The sequence below is a fragment of the Nycticebus coucang genome, chromosome 1, assembly GCF_027406575.1.
Source record: "Nycticebus coucang isolate mNycCou1 chromosome 1, mNycCou1.pri, whole genome shotgun sequence".
Taxonomy (NCBI): Eukaryota; Metazoa; Chordata; class Mammalia; order Primates; family Lorisidae; genus Nycticebus; species Nycticebus coucang.
Genome location: NC_069780.1, coordinates 157,909,356 through 157,928,032, shown reverse-complemented (window position 1 = coordinate 157,928,032; position 18,677 = coordinate 157,909,356). Strand labels below are relative to the sequence as shown.

The 18,677-nt window shown below is 35.9% G+C and overlaps 1 protein-coding gene and 1 non-coding gene across 3 annotated transcripts in view; both read right to left on the bottom strand.

The window, feature by feature from the left end:
- Window positions 1-18,677, bottom strand: part of HCN1 (hyperpolarization activated cyclic nucleotide gated potassium channel 1) — a 452,074-nt gene that overhangs the window by 319,576 nt on the left and 113,821 nt on the right. The window lies entirely within an intron of this gene.
- On the bottom strand, window positions 5,060-5,120 carry LOC128592942 (U7 small nuclear RNA). The gene has a single exon (XR_008382151.1). It is a non-coding gene; the product is annotated as a U7 small nuclear RNA (small nuclear RNA).

Below are 18,677 nucleotides of genomic sequence, written 5' to 3'. Positions count from 1 at the left end.
CAGGTGGGAAGAAAGATTTATGTTTCAGAAATTCATTTTGGAAATTCAGAAATGTTAAAACAGTTACATATGGATGAAAATCTGTTTGATATGTTAGACTCCTAGACTTCTGTGAACTCATTCTTTGGAAACTTGGAGTATAACATTTCACATGTTTAGAATTATATTCAATTAACTTATTTAATTAAAATATAATTTTAATGTTTTAAGCAGAAATAAAATTGCTCATTATAAATTTCTTAAGTAATATAACGTTTATCTAATATTTGCAATCTTCATCTGCTCTTATAAATTTCTTTTTTTTTTTTTTTTTGTAGAGACAGAGTCTCACTTTATGGCCCTTGGTAGAGTGCCGTGGCATCACACAGCTCACAGCAACCTCCAGCTCCTGGGCTTAAGCAATTCTGCCTCAGCCTCCGGAGTAGCTGGGACTACAGGTGCCCGCCACAGCACCTGGCTATTTTTTTTGTTGCAGTTTGGCCGGGGCTGGGTTTGAACCCGCCACCCTCGGCATATGGGGCCGGTGCCCTACTCACTGAGCCATAGGCGCCGCCTTATAAATTTCAATCATTCTTTTTTCTTAGGATGCAGGATATAAGTTTATATCTATTGTTAATATAGTTAATGAAAGTTTAAGATTAGCAAGTATATTTTTAATTAAACTATATTTTATAATTTGATTATGTGCGTGGACCCAATTATGATTATGATTATATGCTTTGGGGCCAAGAATATAAGCCTTTTTTACGTTAGTATATATTAAAAACACAGGAGATGACTGAGTTATGTTACTTTATGGAAAAACCAAGCTTAATCATCAAACTTTCTACAGAGATTTTACAAGCAGCCATGAACTGACTTTGCACGTACTTACCAAATGGATTATCTATAATTATGTCACAAAATGTTAATGCTCACTGAAGATATTTTTAATTACCAAAGCTCCTTTTTATTTTAATTATGTGACTGTGAACATCTTTTATCCATATTTAATTCGATCTGATATCTCTTCCTTTTTTTCCTTTTCCTTTCCCTGTTTGTTCCTCTCTCCCTCTCTTTCATTATTTTTCCAACCCCCCGAGGAATTTTCGTTGTGTCTTTAAAAACTGACATAGGTCCTTCTGGTATCTGCGCTTGTGTTTCTTCCTTCATTAAAACATTTTCTTGGATTCCATGTCATCTGGAGCATGTAATCTACTGATAACAGTGATTTTTCACCTTGTCATCTCCATGTTTATCAGGCAGGATAATAAATTTTTTTTTTTTTTTTTTTTTTTTTTGAGACAGAGCCTCAAGCTGTTGCTCTGGGTAGAGTGCCGTGGATCATAGCTCACAGCAACCTCAAATTCCTGGGCTCAAGCGAGTCTCCTGTCTCTGCCTCCCAAGTAGCTGGGACTATAGGCACCCACCACAACACCCGGCTATTTTTTGGTTGCAGCCGTCATTGTTGTTTGGCGGCCTGGGCTGGATTCGAACCCGCCAGCTCAGGTGCATGTAGCTGGCGCCTTGGCTGCTTGAGCCACAGGCGCCGAGCCAGGATAATCAATTTTTAAAAGTCTTTTAGCAATAATATCTTCCCCACCATACTAGCTTACCAGTTGGGAGAGAAACTTCAGTGAAGCAATAATTAAAACCCAGATAAGGCAAGCTATTTCATTACTTTCATGGTTTATACAGAACTAAAGTCTCCAAGTTTTAGGTTGTGGATCTGGCCTCATAGGAACCAGGCCACACACCAGGAGGGGATTGGTAGGCAAGTGAGCGAAGTTTCTTCTCTATTTACACTGCGCCCATCACTCACATCACTGCCTAAGCTCTGCTTCCTATCAGATTCCCCACCACCAGTCCATGAGAAAACTGTCTTCTATGAAATAGGTCCCTGGCACCACAAAGTTTGGGGACTGCTGATACAGAACATATAGAAATCATCAGGGCAAATATCTTTAATATCAGATGTCTAAAACATTATTTAGATAATTTAACTAACTTTTATCCCTATATTCTATCCACCTAATTTTTAAACTAAATAGATGAACTGGCTTAGCCAACAACACACACACACACACACACACACACATACATATATACAGATTATATATAGAGAGAGATACATATAACTGATATTTTTATTGTTTTACTTTTAAAAAGTAAACATTCAGTATAAATATTCAGAGATAAAAAGATAGATGACTAATTCCTTGATTTTTTTATTACCCTTATTCTACAGTTATTTTATGTGTCCAGCACAAATATACAAAGATATTTCACATGGAGAAATCCGCTAGAGGGTTTCAAATTCTTTTGTGACTATTTCAATTCTCTTGCAATGAATATCTTCTATTTTTCTATGATGTTCACATTTTATACTCCTGATATAATGCTCCATTGATAATTTAATATTTGACATGATTTTACCATTTACTAAAATAGTGCAGAGGACTATTCATGCTGTTTCACATTTTTGACTTATTCCATATCTACATTGATTTAATTAAGTAGTCCTGGTTTCTAATGCAGTTTTTGGTTCTTCTAGCAGGTACAACTGGTTGTCCCTAACCCTAATTATGGTCACTTCCTCACTCCTTCCTAATGGCAAGGAGATGATGGCTTTGTTGGTGTGTCCACTAGTCCCCATGTTTAAGATTAGCAAGTATATTTTTAATTAAACTATGTTTTATAATTTGATTACGTGCATGGGCCCAATTATGATTATGATTATATGCTTTGGGGCCAAGAATATAAGACTTTTTTATGTTAGTATATGTTAAAAACACAGGAGATGACTGAGTTATGTTACTTTATGGAAAAACCAAGCTTAATCATCCCCATGTGGACTAATGGACACACCAACAAAGCCATCATCTCCTTGCCATTAGGAAGGATTCATTAAATCCAGATTGGTGAACAACCTGGTAATCCCATTCCCTGTGACAATGGCCACGTGGGGGAAGTCTCATGCCTGCTGCTTGAAAATATTCTCTGAAATTTATAAGAACCACAGAAGAAGCTCTTTCTCTTTTTTTCTTCTGGATATCATAGTGTCTGGACATGCTGGAGTTGCTGGAATTGCGATACCACGTTATATATGACCTGGGGCAAGCTAGACTGAAGACCAAAGTAGACAAGCTAAGGGGGAGGTGGCTGAAGGATGAACCTAAAGAACCCAGAGGCTTCATGAGAATTTTGAGTAACCAAATTAATCAACTCCATGCCTGCTCAACCTCAGGATATTTATTATGTTTGTTTGTTTGAGACAGGATTCACTCTGCTGCCCAAGCTGGAGTACAGTTGTACGATCACAGCTTACTGAAGCCCTGAACTCCTGGTCTCCCAAAGTACTGTGATTACAGGCATGAGCTCTATACTCAGCCAGTATATTTATTATGAATTATAACAAATATCTTTGTATCAGCCAGTATATTTATTATGAATTATAACAAATATCTTTGTATTAAAGTCAATATGCTTTATGGCCATTTGCATTTTGTTGATAAACGCATTTGAAAGCATGCAGTGTCCTTTCTCTTGTCTAGGCGCTGTGGTGTCTGATACAGTCAGAACACAGCCTGTCGCGTCTTAGACAGTGGTTTATTTTCCATTTTCCCCTCGATTCATGTGTAAACATGAAATTCATTGTTATTCTCTTCTCAGACGGTATTCTTATTGTAGAAATCACTTTGTTAACTTATTTGTACTAAAAGATGGGTAAAAAATACATATCCTTCAACAAACACTTTCATTCTAATAAGGGATTTTAAATCAGACTTTAACCCAGAGGAAGGGGATCTACTTTTTAAAAAATTACATTTCTCTTAATATTCTCCCTAGGGAACCTTCATACTTAGCCATTCCTTGACCATAAACCCTCATTCTGCCAGGAGTGCTCAAAGTACTTTACAGAGAAAGAACTTGGATATACGCAGTCTACTAGGGGAATAATATTAAAGATTCACACAGTGGGAAAATGTCTGTAGGTGATGATAATGTCTGTAGCCATGAAGCATGACTGTGTTGTTTTTTGTACGAGTGGATGCAAAACTGTTACTTCAGCCCTGTGTATAGTTAAGCCAAGACTGAGTGTCACATAATCATATTGTTTCTTTATTCAGTTGGAGAAATATGTTTGTTCTCTTTTAATGGTAAAAAAAGTGTTACTGTTCATAGAAGAATGCCAATACAGGGCGGCGCCTGTGGCTCAAAGGAGTAAGGCACCAGCCTCATATGCCAGAGGTGGCGGGTTCAAACCCAGGCCCAGCCAAAAACTGCCAAAAAAAAAAAAAGATTGCCAATACAGAATTTCCAGTACTAATAATTGACTAAGTATTCATTAATTTATTCAACAAAATTATGAACACCTATTATGTATCTGACACAAATTTAGCTTTATGGATACAGTGTTGAACACAACTTTTCATCCTAATGGAGGGATTTGCAGTGGTATGGAAGGGAAAAAAGGGACGAGTGTCAAACATTAACATTACTATGTAAAATTATGATTAGTTATACGAAGAAAAATGCAGAAAAAGTAGAATATGAAGTTTGAAGACAGGGAGGAGAGATTCATTTCTTTTTTTTAAAATAGTCAAGAAAGGCCCTATTGAAACATAGTATTTGAATGAACACTTGCAATAGCCATTTGTCACACCACGTTGTACAAAATATTTTTGGCGTATAGAACTTCATGCTTAGGAGGTTGATAGTAGGAACTTTTTTAGCTTTAAGAAATGTCTTTAGACATAATAGAATATTCCTTATTTGTACAAAAGTCTCTATTTAAATTTCCCAAAAGAGCCTCAGTTTCAAAATTTTTAATATTAAACTCATGATCTTTCTCCAAATATATACTATTTTCTCCTCTTTTTCCTCAATCATCTTAGAAGGAGCATTCCCACCACTGCCATTCAAAAATTTGGACATCATCAAGAAAGACTTCTAATTCAACACCAAGGCTAAGCTAGCTCCCTGGGAAGCTACATTTTCTACCACCAAAATCCTATTGCTGATAGTGTCGAGTGCAAATACAACTAACTAGGAATTCCATTTATTTTTTTTTTCCATGACAGAATTTCCACTAAAAACCAGAAAACCTGCTAGACAAATCTTAAAAAAGTTTAACACCCTTCGTTCTTTGGTACATTTACTTTGTAAGTGCAGTCATTTTGTCAGAGAACTAAAACCAACAGAAGAGGGAAAAAAATGGTTTTTTAGTTTTTGTGAACAGAAATAGTGCCTTCCAGAAATAGACCTGCAAATTGCTGCCCTAGTGTCATTTAATTCACTATATTATCTTTCAAAAAAAATACACAAAACATTATGTGGCGTGGAAACCTGAAGATAGTTGGTTTGAGATATCTATTATTACTGAGTGATGACAGTTAGCCTTGGGAAATTACATTCCAGTTAGTGTTTTTTAAATGATTAAATGAGGTTTCTAAAAATAGGTATTTACTTCACAAGATAGGTTTTCAGGATTTGTATTTCTTAAAACCACTAGGGGACGTTTCTGAACAAAAAAATAATTTATTTTATAAGAAGTATATTAAGGCTCTGTCCCTATAATAATTTATAAATATTAAAAATTTTGAGACATATAGATTCTGACTAGCACTTACTCAGTGAAACTGACTTATAAATTATCACTAAATATAACATTCCATTTTAAAATGCCATAAAATGATAAAAATTTATTTTTTCTATTACAGTTGGGATAATTCACAGGCATACATTATTTTATTGTGCTTTGAAGGTTTGTGATTTTTTTTTAAGAAATTAAAGGTTTTCCTAAATTCTGCATCAAGCGAGTCTGTGACACTTTTCACAGCATGCTGTCACTCCATGCCTCTGTCACAATTTGGCATGAGTTTGTATTTCGAACTTCACAATACAAATTTGGCATGAGTTTGTATTTCAAACTTCACAATACAAATAATACAATATTTCAAACTTTATTATTTTATCTACCATGGTGATCTATAATGAAAAATCTTTGATTTTAATAATGTAATTGTTTTGGATACCACAAACCATGCCCATATAAAATGGCAAACATAATTAAAAATGCATGTGCTCTGACATTTTCATCAACCAGCCTTTCCTCTCTCTACCTTTCCTTGAACCTTCTCATTCCCTGTGATACAATAACATGAAAATTAGACTGTTAACCCTACAATGGCTTCTAAGAGATCAAGTGAAAGGAAAAATCACATCTCTTACTTTAAACTGAAAGTCATAAATGATTAAGTTAAGTGAAGAAGGCATGAAGAAAGCTTTTAGCTGATCTGGGCCAGACAGCAAAGTTGTAAACGCAAAGGAAAGGTTCTTGAACGAAATTAAAAAGGCTATGTCAATGAACACACAAATGATAAGAAAGCAAAACAGACTTGTTGCTGATATAGAGAGAGTTTTAGTGGTTTGGATAGAAAAATAAATCAGCCATGCATTTCTGTAAGCCAAAGCTGAATCTAGAACAAGGTCTTAACTCTCCTCGTTTCAAGGAAGGCTGAAAGAGGTAAGGGAGTTGTAAAAGAAAAGTTTTAAGCTAGCAGAGGTGGGTTCGTGAGGTTTATGGAAGGAAGCCATCTCTATCACTTGAAAGCTCAAGATAAAGCAGCACATGCTTATGTACAAGAGACAGCAAATTTTCCAGAAGATCTAGCTAAAATGACTCATGAAGCTGGCTGCACTGGACAAAAGATTTTCAATGTAGACAAAAGTGAATTCCTGACTTCAGTGTTTCAAAAGACAGACTAACTATCTTGATAGGAAAAATGCAGCTGGTGACTTTAATCTGAAGCCAATGTTCATTGACTATTCTAAAAACGCTATGAACTTGTAAGAATTATGCTAAATCTACTCTGTGCTCAATTAATGGACAAGCCCTGGAAGACAGCGTATCTATTTACTTTTTGTTTTACTAAATATTTTAAGCTCACCATTTGGAACTACTGCTCATACAAAGGTTCTCTTCAAAATAATACCGTTTGTATTATGCAGCCTTACAGAAAGGTGGAGACTTTACCTCTTTCATATTTACATGGATGGAGCTGGAACATATTCTTCTTAGTAAAGTATCTTAAGAATGGAAGAAAAAGTATCCAATGTACTCAGCCCTACTATGAAACTAATTTATGGCTTTCATATGAAAGCCGTAACCCAGTTATAACCTAAGAATACGGGCAAAGGGGAGAGGGATGGGAAGGAGGGGATAGGATGGGCGGAGGGGGGGTGATTGGTGGGATTACACCTGCGGTGCATCTTACAAGGGTACATGTGAAATTTAGTAAATGTAGAATGTAAATGTCTTAACACAACAACTAAGAAAATGCCAGGAAGGCTATGTTAACCAGTGTGATGAAAAGATGTCAAATGGCCTGTAAAACCAGTGTATGGTGCCCCATGATCGCATTAATGTACATAGCTATGATTTAATAATAAAATAAAATTTAAAAGAATAATAATAATACCGTTCACTGACAATGCACCTAGTCACTCAGGAACTCTGATCGAGATGTACAAGACAAATGATGCTTTCAGGCAAGCTAATCCAACATCCATTCTACAGCTCATGGATCAAGAAGGAATTTTGACTTTCGAGCCTCATTACTTTAGAAACACATTTTGTAAGGCTAGCTGCCATAGATGGTGATTCTCAGGATTGATCTGGACAAAGGAAATCGAAAACCTCTGGAAAGGATTCAACATGTTAGAAGCCATTAAGAACATTCGTGGTTCATAGGAAAAGGTCAAAATAGCAACATTAACAGATGTTGGGAGGAGTTGATTCTAACCCAATGGATGACTTTAAAAGGCTGAGACTTCCTCAGAGGAAATAACTGTAGATGTGAAGGAAACAGCAAGAGAACTAGAATTAGAGGTAGAGCCTGGTCATATGACTGAATTGCTGCTAGCTCATGATAAAACTTGAACAGTTGAGGAGCTGCTTCTTATGAATGAGCAAGTGGTTAACTGAGATGGAATCCACTCCTAGTGAAGATGGTGTGAACAATGAAGAATTTAGAACATTCCATAAATTTAGTTGATAAAGCAGCTGTAGGGTCTGAAAGAACTGAATTCAGTTTTGAGGAAAGTTCTACTATGGGGGAAAATATTACATCACATGCTACAGAGTAATATTTTGTGAGAGGAAGAAATCAATCGATGAAGCAAAGTTCATTGTCTAATTTAAAAAAATCACCACATCCACCACAACCTTTACCACCAGTATCCTGATTAGATAGTAGCCATTGACACTGAGGTAAAACTCTCCACTAGGAAAAAGATTACAACTCCCTGAAGGCTCATGTGATCATTAGCGTTTTTAGCAATACAGTGTTTTTAATTAAGTAAAATACATTTTCAACGTAAAGCTATTGCATTATCACACTTAATAGACTACAGCGAGGCGTAACATGACTTGGATATTTTCTGGGAAAGCAGGTGACTCGTCTGGGACTTGCTTTATTTGCAGGTCTGGAAGCAAACCTGCAATATGTCCTGGCTATGCCTGTGTTATTTAAATTCACCCCAATTCACCCACCAGCCCTCCTGCCAGATTCTTGAATCATCCTGAACCTAATCCTTTAGTTTACCTACTCCCAAGAAGGTATGCTAAGACTTTACTTCTCTGTTTAAACTTCAAGCTTTCTCAATGATAAAAATCATGTTTGTATATGACTTTGTACCACATGCATGACTAACATTCTAGAACATCCTCTCTCAGAATCTACATCTTTATTTTGGCACAGCTGAAGTGTCAATAAGCTATTTACTGGCAGTCACTCTTACTTCACAAACACTTAATTAACAAATGTTCTTGACTTCTCAGTGCAATAAAAACATTGTGAAATATAAATAAAATTATTCTTTCTCTCAGGAGTATTAAACTCTAACAGATGGGAAAATGCACATGAAAATGGCAGCATCATGAATGCTATGTCTTTGAGTTGCTTGAATGTGAAGGAAGATGAAAATTCTTCTGCTTAGAATGACACAGGAAGCTTATTAAAGGAAGTGACATCACTGCAGGGCCTTTTGTGATTAGAGATAATTTTAATATGCCAAGATGCAGAATTGGCTGTGCTATGTTATACTGAATTTAGTTAAATGTACATAAGACTAGTTTCACAATTATTACGTAGTTAATTTGCAAAACACATTATAGCCCAAAATACATTTTCATAAAAATGTAAGAAATAAAAAATTGTAGGTCTAGCATTGAGCCAGTATAGTGATTATTTATATAACAAATAATTTCCAATTTTGCAAAAGATTTGGCCTCTCGTCCTTAAATAGTAACTCTTTATAGGAGGAACATGTCATTTAAAATGTAATTAACATAACTTTCTATCTATTTCAACATTTATATCATCAACAAATACACAAATTATAAAATGAGCTTAATAAGAACTTTTCTGACATTATAAAACTTATAAAGAATTTTTACTTATATCTGAGATCTAGTTGCCTCATATGCCTTTTGAAATATAAAACCTCTATTCTTTGAACTAAATTTGAAGGGGAATAAAAACCCTAAAATTTAAGAAAACAAAGTTATCTAGATTTATATTAATAGGAGGAAGTTTCAAAGTCACATTAATTTTAAGGATTAGGGAGATTAGAGGTAGCATGGCTGTTTCTTTTGTACCCCATCTCTAATTCATGGTTTTTGGACATGTGATGATAATTCACTGAATTGACAGGACTTATCAAGATTATATAGTGTGATTGGTTACGGCAGAGTTAAGCAGACTTAAACCCATGAAAGAGGGGACACTTTTCTCACAGACATGGTAAGAAGGGGTTTGGTTATTGCCATTGTTAATGTTCACCCTGTGTCCTTTTGTGGGTGACCTACCGTAGTGTTCTGAGAATCCACCATCAGATAAACAAGGTGTAATAGAAGCTCAGCCTCGTAAGACAGAAGGCCTATCTTAAGGGTTTCTCGTGAGTGTGTTAGGGATATCAACAGCAGGTTGGGAGCACATTCCAGGCAGTGATTAGGTGGTTTCTTTTGGGCAGTGAATGCAAATTGACATTAGATTCAGGCTTGACAATAAAATATCGGTTGTCTTTAGAGGTAACACACAGTACATATTGTTCCTTTCCTGTTGCTGTGCAGGAAAAAAATGCACTTAGTCAACTCCTCTCCAGTGTGTTCACAACTACATTCCAGTGTTTCAGGAAGCATTAGATAAGAGTGGGTGGTGGTGAGACAAACATCCTATGCTGTCACACTGACTCTAAGCCAATTTTGGAGAATGCATGACTCCTGAATCATAACAGCTCAGCAGTGCCGAGCATTTACTTTGTCCAAGCAATATTCTAAGTGCTCTTCACGTACTAACCCACTCAATTCTTACAACTTTCTATAAGTTCACTACTATTACTATCCTCATTTGACAAATAAAAAAATGGAGGCACAGAGAAACTAAGAAACTTGGCCAAAGCCACACAGCTAAACTCTAACAGGGCTAATATTTGAAGTAGGAAGTATTGCTCTACAGCAGCAGTTCTCAACCTTTCTAATGCTTCCTATTGCCGTGACCCTTTCATATACTTCCTCATGTTGTGGTGACCCCCAACCATAAAATTATTTTTGTTGCTACTTCACAACTGCAATTTTGCTACTGTTATGAATCATAATGTAAGTATCTGATATGTGGAATGTATTTTCATTGTTACAAAGGGGTCACGACCCACAGGTTGAGAACCGCTGCTCTAGACAAAAAAGCAAAAAGAGGTAAGATATTTTCATTATTTCAAGATGGCATGAGAGATATGCAAAAATAATATGGTAAATTAAAAACACCATCTAAGATACATGTTCACTATATTGGCGTTCACGGACCTGGATGATATTAATCAATAAGCACAAATATCTTTTTGCAAATATCATAAATATGACCTCAAAAGGTTTCCAATTTTCCTAAAATAGCCTATCATGTCAAAAATAATGCTTTTAAACCAAGCTTAATTATTATCTTTATGAAACCTGACGTTAAATAAATATACATGGAACTGTTGAATTAATAAAGACATAGACATAAATGCATAGACTTTAAAAATTTTAGGTATACTAAAAATTTAGTCCAATTCTCAAAGTTCACAAATGAAAAACAGAAATGTAATTCTACTGATAGTCAAATGAACTCCTAATAGATAACTTGGGTCAGTATCTTTTATATCAAGCTGTGGGTACAAAGTCATATTTTTCCTATAGTTAGTATCAAGTTCTTGGTCGTAAACTGCCTCATGGATTGGGCTCCACTAACACCAGCTCAGCCAGGGTTCATATCCTGCCTCTGGGAACATGTGGGAAGTGAGCCTCTTCTCTTTCTTTGCTCAACTTTCTGTCTCTTGCGGATATCTACCATGGTACATCAAAGATCCCGCTTCTGAAATAACAAAGAGTGAAGCTATCAAGGGGAGAATCTACTAGCATTGAAAAATCAGGAAAAAAGTGCAAAAAAAAAAAGTTAAATAAATGAAAAAGTGCTGATTTCAGCCCAAGGCTTAGATGTCAGACACACACACACACAAAAACAAAACAAAATGTATTTAAGAAAGTACAGTACATCAAGCTGAATGATAAATTTAAAAGCATAAGTAATTTCCAAGATATAGCTATAGAAAAGAGGAGGGAAAGATAATGGTGTTTATTTTTATTTCAGTTGCTAAAATGGTGTAGCAATGGATTAGATTAAGCAGGAATTTCTCTTCGTGGTAAAGGATTCATTTATATGAGATAATGTACCTCCACAGGTGGAACCATTAACTCCTTTGGATAGCAAACTGTCTGAAATATGCTTGCTATTTAGATTTCAATATCCTTTCACTACATTCCTCTAGAATATCAGTTGAAAGGTACAGACTGGAGTTTACTATTTAAAGCCACAGCCCTACTCATACCTTTAAGCCTTAATCCATAAAACAGACTGTAGGAGGCTAAATAATGCCCAGGAAAGATTTCCAAGTCCTAATCCTTGAACCTGTGAAAATAATTGGCATGGTAAAAGAAAATTAAAGTTGTAGATGGAATCATGGTCCCAAATTAACAGGCCTGAAAATAGGGATATTGTTGTGGATTATCTGGATGGGCCCAGTGTAATCACAAAGTGGAAGGGGAAGGCAGATGGGGAGACTCTGATGAGACTCAACTTCAGAATTAGCCGTGATTCAAACTGAGAAAGATTCTAAATGCTCCTACTGGCTCTGAAGATACAAGGGAGACCCAAGCCAAGGAAAGTGGCAGCCTCCAGTACCTGGGAAAGACAATGAAATAAACTCTCTCCTATCCTCTCCTGGAAGAAGTGCAGCCTGCCTATATCTTGACTTTAGCCCAGTGAGATCCACATCAGATATCTGACCTATAGAACTGTCAGATTTGTTGTGTTGCAAGCAACTAAATTTGTGGCAATGTGTTACAGCAGCAATGGAAAACTCATAAATAATAGCATGGTATCCAGAGGCTAAATTAACAAATATTTTCGATTTCCTAAATTTGTGTAGTTATGCTACATGTTACAGACTATCTTAATAAGACTTTTGGAATACTCTTGTGTTTTAAAAATAAATTCCCAAATCAAAAAATATACATCTTGGTTCTACATCTTGATCACGAGTCAAGACGAGCTACACTCACTGCAAGACCACACAACTCAATGGTCTTCAAACCTATGAAAATAATATACCTCTATTTATAAGAAATACATGTATTAACACCATCTGTATTTATTGAAATGGAAAGACACAGGACATATGGTTTGGACTGGAGGCTATCTGTGCCCACCAAGTTATGTATCTTGAAATCCAGTTCCCAATGTGATAAAACTTGGAAATCCTTAAAAAGTACTATAGTTTAATGTTTGCCCCCTCCAAATCTCGTGTTGAAATGTAATCCCCAATGTTAGAGAGCAAGTCTAATAGGAAGTGTTTATATCTTGGGGGCAGATGCCTCATGAAGATATTAATGCCCTTCCTGACTGGGGTAGGCAGGGAGTGAATCATCTATTAGTTCCCCTGAAAGAAGGATGTTAAAAGAAGTACGGTACCTATCTTTCTCTCTCTTGCTCTCCAAGTGATCTCTGCAACATGCTGGCTCCCTTTCCCTTTTGCCATGAGTGAAAACAGCCCAAGGCCCTCACCTTTCAGCCAGAAGAATTATGAGTCAAATTACCCAGCCTCAGATATTCCTTTATAGCAACACAAAATGAACTAGGTTAGGAGGTATTAATAATTAGGTTGTATGGTGGGGCACTCATAAATAAAATTAGTGCTGTTATTACAGGGGCCCCAGGGAGCTCACATTCTCTTTCCCCCAGGTGAAGATGCAAGGAGGAGATGGAAGTCTGCCACCAAGAAGAGGACCCTCACACGAACTTGACCATGCTGGCAGCCTGATCACAGAATTCTAGCTCCCAGAACAGTGATAAGTAAATTTCTGTTGTTTATAAGCCATCATTGTATGGATGTTACTATTTACCATATCCTGAACCAAGACAGTGTATAACTATACGTTGTATACTTATACAGTGCATACTTACACATATTATACAATGTAGACTTATACATATAAATTCAAAAAATACACAATCACCTACAGATAATATATAGGATAAGTATCAAAAAATAAGAATAATTAAGTAATGTGCATTTATACTCAGATAAAGCTAACTAAAACACAATGAATTGCTAAAACACAGTGAATAAAGCTAACTAAACAAAGCTAACTAAAACACACAGTGAATATACTTTCCCCCAGGAATACGACTGCAGACTGAGGCAGGTATGTTACACTGGCCACCCAAATACTAAGAAGTGGATATTGTATAGTTTTCAATGCTTATTTCCAACAAATTTGTTTCCAACAAATTGTTATGCAACCTCTTGACTTGCACAGTTCCTTTACTTCAAAATGCAGCGTATGTTAACTCTCATGTAATCTGCTGTGCTGTATTCACTGCCTTATGAGTTGATGGCTAGAATTCCTGGTCCCAACCTCCTAATGTCTTTACCTGCCTCATCTCCTGCCCCAGTAGTCATTATAATAATCCAAAGGGTTCAGGAGTGCCTTTCAAAACTCAATATTTTTGATTACTTCTTACTCTTCCTTATAAATTCAAGTCAGAGGTCACTCTCTCCAGAAAGACCTCACTGGCTGCCCACCAGGCCTAATCTATTAGGTCTTCATGTCTTTCTATGCCTCAAAAACTTGTGTTTTTCTCTATTACTTCTAATGGTAACAAATAATAATTCAGTGGTAAACAATGACTAACAATATCCTTAAAGTTGACCCCCTGCTGGACACGCTGAACTCCCCTGTGCAATATCTCACTTACCTCACACCTGATAAAAATACTCTGTTTATAACAGATAGGACAGTAGCTTAAAGACAGTAGGGTAGAAGGAAGTTAAGATTGTGTAAATAAAAAGATAGCAGCAGTTTGGAAATGGGCTGTATGTTACAGAAATGCAGAAGAAAGTCCTAGAAAAGAAAAAAGAGAAATGTTAAGCTCCATCCCAAAGAAGATCCCCCGCCCTCCAGCATAAGACTAGCAGTTGGAAACAGGCTGTAAGAATCAGCTTTAGAAGCTGTTTTCAGCATAAGATATTGCTTGAATATGTGTGATGAAAAAAGAAGTGGGAGTCAGGAAATGATGAGAACATGATTTAAAAAAGCAATTCTAGGTCTGGAGTAGTAAGGGAGAAACAAAGTAAAACAGGGATTGGGAAACTGGCTGGGTAAAGATGTTCTGATTTTGAAGTCTTGAACAGAGAAAAGACCAGGGTAAAGGATCAACTTTAGAGTGGACTGAGTGATCTGAAACCTTAAAGTGCGGGTCTAGCATTTTGGGGTGAGGAGAGCTACCCTCATGTTAAGGCCACTGTCATGACGTGGGTACAGAAAATGATAACCAATGACCTAAAATAGAACACAGAGGAAGTGGGAAAACATGAATTTTAACTTTCAAAGAGGTACTGTCAGTCTCCTCTCTGGTTGCTTTCTAGAGAGTTCTAGAATTCCATGTGAATGAGAGCACATACTTCCAATGGCTAGTAGCAAAACTCTCACAGATGCTAGCATTTCATTTGATACTTTTTATTTACCCAGAGGTTACAAGAATCAACAGCTAAGTAGAAGAGAAAAATCATTGAATAGTGAAAATTATTTAAGTAATAATTTGACATTTGGAGAAATCGTTTGAAGCTGACAATTCCATGAAATACCAATTTGCAGGTTCATGGGAATTGTGGCACACGTTTGTGGCTTCCTCATCCTTCACCCTTGACTCCACCTACTGCACTCTTAGAAAACAGCGTCAGTCAGACATTACAGAGAAAACACCAATAGTATGGGTATGATAGTTCACGTATGTATTTTTTTCTCTTTCCCTGTTTTTGGCACAAAAAATTATTGCATATGTGTATTTTTGTAGGCACTGTGGCTCTAAACCTCAGGATAGTTTCTGCAGTTTTAGCTAGATTCTAATAGAATTCTTTGTTTCCTATAATCCACACCAACAAATGCTATGCCTCGCTGGAATCCGACTTGTTTTGACCAACAAATGTGAATTAAAATCAATAGAAATGTCATTAGCATCCCGATATGATAAAAGATAATATAACCAAAAAAAAAAAAAAAGAATTCTTTGTTTCGTGATAGTTAATTTCAAACCACTTTTATCACATCTGTTTAAAACTTAACCCCATTAAAATATTAGGTAAATTTCCTTTTCATTTCAAACAGAATAATATAATTAATAAATAGTCTTATAATTTTAATAGACTATTTTTTAGAGAAATCTTAAGTTCATGGCATAATTGAGCAGAAGGTACAGATACTTCCCATCTACCCTCTGTTCCTACACAAGCATAACCTCCCCTGCTGTCAACATCCTCCACCAGAGTGGAACATTTGTTATAATTTATGAATCTACATCGGCACATCATTATTTCCCAAACTCTAATGTTTATAGTACGGTTCATTTTTGGTGCTGTACTACAGGTTCCCACAATACCATTCTACAGGGTTGGGCGAATGTATAATGACATGTATTTACCCAGACAGTCATACAGTGTAGTTTCACTGCCCAAATAATCAGTCATCTGTGTTCCTCCTATTCATCCCTTCCTCCTCCCAATCCCTGGAAATCATTGACCTTTTTGCTATTTCTATAGTTTTATGTCTGCCTGAATGTCATGTACTCAGAATCATACATTATGCAGCCTTTTCAGTTTGGTTTCTTTCACTTAGTAATATGGATTTCTGCTTCCTCCATGTTTTTTCTTGGCTAACAGCTTACTTCTTTTTAGTGTCATACAATATTCCATTATCTGTGTGGAACAGAGTCTATTTATCCATTCACCTATGAGAACATCTGGTTCCTTCCAAGCTTTTGCAATTAGAAATGTATCTGCTATAAACATCTGTCTGCGGGTTTGTGTATGGACATACATTTTCAGTTTCTTTGGGTAAACTGGAATCAGTGCAATTGCTGGATACTCTGGTAAGAGCATGTTTAGTTTTTTAAGGATCTGCTACATTGTCTTTCAAGGTGGCTGTACAATTTTGCATTCCTACCAGAAATGAACAAGGGATCCTGTTGCTGACATCCTCCCTAGAATTTGGTGGTGTTTTTCAGAATTTGGTCATTATAAAATGTGTTTGATGGTATTTATTTTAACTTGTATTTCCCTGATGATACATAATGTGGCACATATTTGCATGTGCTTATTTGTTATCTATATATATCTTCTTTGGTGAGATGTCTGGTAAGGTGTTAACCCATTTTAAATCAGATTATTTGCTTTCTTATTGTTGACTTTGAAAAGTTCTTTGTGTATCTGAGATAACAGTCCTTTATCAGATGTGTCTTTTGCAAATGTTTTCTCTTAGCCTATGACTTGCACTCTTATGTTTTGTTTTGTTTTTTGATACAGTCTTTCTCAGAGCATAAGTTTTTTAACTTTATTAAAGTCCAGATTGTGCCTTAGATACTATATCTAAAGAGTCATCGCCAAACCTGAGGTCATCTAGATTTTCTCCTATGTTATCTTTTAGGATTTTTATAGTTTTGTATTTTACATTTACGTCTGTTATACATTTTGAATTAATTTTTGTGAAGGCTCAAGATCTGTGTACAGATTCATTGGCTCGCATGTGGATGTCCAGGTGTCCCAGCATCATTGGCTGAAAAGACTACTTTTTCTTCCTGGTATTGCCTTTGTTCCTTTGTCAAAAATCACTTTACTACATCTACATATAAATAGCCAACTTTTTAAAATTGCACATGAACTTTATGGATACCTTGTATATGGGCATCTATTTCTTGGCTCTCTATAATGCTCCATTGATTTGTCTAGTTCTCCACTACAACTGCACTGTCTTAATTATCACAGATTTACAGTAAATTTTAGGTCAGGTAATGTCAGCCATCTAAGCAAATATTAATATTTTAAATATTGAAAATCTTGAGATATGTAGTGTTCATAATGAACAGAAACCTAAAATAAAAGAAGTGAAGATGTAAAAAAGTGAAGACATTTTGCAAATGAGACTTACCACAGAATACCAATGGGAGTTCATTATCTAATTGACTTTTGATATTAGTGTGTCTTTTATTATTCATGGGACCCATAAATATCTTACAGAAAAAAAATAATAGTGGATACTAATGAGCTGTTGTTTTTCAATTCTTCTCTGTATTATCACCTTTATACATTTCAACTGGCCTTTAAAATTTTTTTTTTTTTTTTTTTTTTTTTTCTTTTTTTTTTTTCTTTTTTTTTTTTTTTTTTTTTATTTATTTTATTTATTTATTTTTTTTATTGTTGGGGATTCATTGAGGGTACAATAAGCCAGGTTACACTGATTGCAATTGTTAGGTAAAGTCCCTCTTGCAATCATGTCTTGCCCCCATAAAGTGTGACACACACCAAGGCCCCACCCACCTCCCTCCTTCCCTCTTTCTGTTTCCCCCCCATAACCATAATTGTCATTAATTGTCCTCATATCAAAATTGAGTACATAGGATTCATGCTTCTCCATTCTTGTGATGCTTTACTAAGAATAATATCTTCCACGTCCATCCAGGTTAATACGAAGGATGTAAAGTCTCCATTTTTTTTAATGGCTGAATAGTATTCCATGGTATACATATACCACAGCTTGTTAATCCATTCCTGGGTTGGTGGGCATTTAGGCTGTTTCCACATTTTGGCGACTGTAAATTGAGCTGCAATAAACAGTCTAGTACAAGTGTCCTTATGATAAAAGGATTTCTTTCCTTCTGGGTAGATGCCCAGTAATGGGATTGCAGGATCAAATGGGAGGTCTAGCTTGAGTGCTTTGAGGATTCTCCATACTTCCTTCCAGAAAGGTTGTACTAGTTTGCAGTCCCACCAGCAGTGTAAAAGTGTTCCCTTCTCTCCACATCCACGCCAGCATCTGCAGTTTTGAGATTTTGTGATGTGGGCCATTCTCACTGGGGTTAGATGATATCTCAGGGTTGTTTTGATTTGCATTTCTCTAATATATAGAGATGATGAACATTTTTTCATGTGTTTGTTAGCCATTCGTCTGTCGTCTTTAGAGAAAGTTCTATTCATGTCTCTTGCCCATTGATATAAGGGATTGTTGGCTTTTTTCATGTGGATTAATTTGAGTTCTCTATAGATCC